Below are 1,794 nucleotides of genomic sequence, written 5' to 3'. Positions count from 1 at the left end.
ACGGGGAGTTATACATATTTACTTGCGCTTTCACAATATCTGCACATTGTGTAATAATAGGAGACGTATAAAATAAAACTATATACTAATACGTATATATATATATATATATATATATATATATATATATATATATATATATATATATATATATATATATATATATATACAGTACACATTCCACTATCCGAGGCTTTCCTTTTCTTTTCTTGCTGACGATAAATTACGCTCTTAGAAATGTTGTCTGAAAACAATAAGAATATGTGCAAAAAATACAATCAGAGGTAGAGGTCTTTAACAGGAACTAAGCAAGGGAGTTGAAAAATTTTTTATGCATGTAAAAAATATAGACATGAACCAACTTGTGAAATAAAAAGACCAGAAAACTACTCTTTCTAAATTATGTGTAAACTTTTTACCGAAAACGAAAGTTGCACGAAAGACTTTTTGTCCCTTTTTTGGCCTCCGGTGCTTGGGGTCCCTGGTTCAATCCCAGCTCGTGCCGTGTGAACTTTGTCGTGCATAAAGACCGTGCTCATGGGTTTTCTCGGGTTTCTCCCGTTTCCTCCCACTTTCTTCATTCAGTACTCATCATCACCGTCTCCTTTAGCGTAACCGGTATAAGTATGCGACGTAAATCTAAAGATTTCATTTCATTTCCCTTTTCTGCTCATACTGCTGATTATGCGCGATTATGCCAACATCCAACTCCGCGGATAATCGTGCGATTACTGTATATACAACTAATACAGATACGTAATTACATTATCAGTTACAGTATCGGTTTTTATTTACTAATTTGCCTCACTTTATTTGCATCCCTGCAGTAAATAATTCTTATCGATAATAGTTAAAATGTATATTACATTTTAGTGCTTCACGACTGAATGATCATCTGCCTTACGTTATCTCGCAGCTGAAGAGGATGCTACACTGAAAACTACCTTGCGTTATAAAGGGTAAGTGAAACATATCTTAAAAATATCTTTCATACATTTCATTGTGTACATTAAAGAATGTAAGTTTGCCTTTTTCCTGTAATCAATACTTAATAAAGGATTTATTTTTATTTATTTATATACAATTTCATACGTGGTTCGTGATAGTAAACTCGATAGGACATAGTGGCACTATGAACATCCGAATCACTCATCATTCGAACATTCAAATATTTATTCGAATATTAGTATATTCCAAGTAATGTTAACGACGTTAATATGCTTGCCTTTATAGTTAATAATGTCAATTCTTACTTAAAACATACTTCCTTAACAGGACATTGAAGAAAAGGTAGTTGCCAACGGCCATACCATGCTGAATATACCGGTTCTCGTCCGATCACCGAAGTCAAGCAGCATCGGGCCTGGTCAGTACTTGGATGGGTGACCGCCTGGGAACACCAGGTGCTGTTGGCATCTCTTTTTCAAATTTCATTATCCTTCAAGTACGAAAATACTAGAAACATTAATTTTATAGTACTTTCAAGAGATAATTTATCAACATTATTTCATAGCGATTAATCGATATTCTAAGCGTTATACCCACTATTTCTTACACTAACAGCCTGTTTATTTGCACGGCACATTAAAATAACCTGATTTCCGATCCGTGTGCACCTACTACTATACTTAACACGGAATGTATTACCACTTTTTAAAAGTAAATTATTATGACTAAGTGTAGATCTCCGGCGAGTAAATGCCTTTCGTATACAAGCACGACACATCTCCGCTATGTGCTTTACTTTTTTACTAACAGCATATAGAAATTGGATTTCAAGGTGTTTCTACATAA

At 34.1% G+C, this 1,794-nt stretch overlaps 1 non-coding gene across 1 annotated transcript; it reads left to right on the top strand.

The window, feature by feature from the left end:
- The first annotated feature begins 1,296 nt into the window (after positions 1 to 1,296).
- Positions 1,297 to 1,415, top strand: LOC145677324 (5S ribosomal RNA). Its single transcript, XR_014129767.1, has one exon. It is a non-coding gene; the product is annotated as a 5S ribosomal RNA (ribosomal RNA).
- The last annotated feature ends 379 nt before the right edge of the window (positions 1,416 to 1,794 follow it).

The sequence above is a fragment of the Thermobia domestica genome, unplaced genomic scaffold (assembly GCF_964235325.1).
Source record: "Thermobia domestica unplaced genomic scaffold, izTheDome1.hap1.1 HAP1_SCAFFOLD_773, whole genome shotgun sequence".
In the NCBI taxonomy this organism is placed as follows: domain Eukaryota; kingdom Metazoa; phylum Arthropoda; class Insecta; order Zygentoma; family Lepismatidae; genus Thermobia; species Thermobia domestica.
The sequence above is the reverse complement of the archived record's forward strand: the minus strand, read 5'-3'. Positions and strand labels throughout refer to the sequence as shown.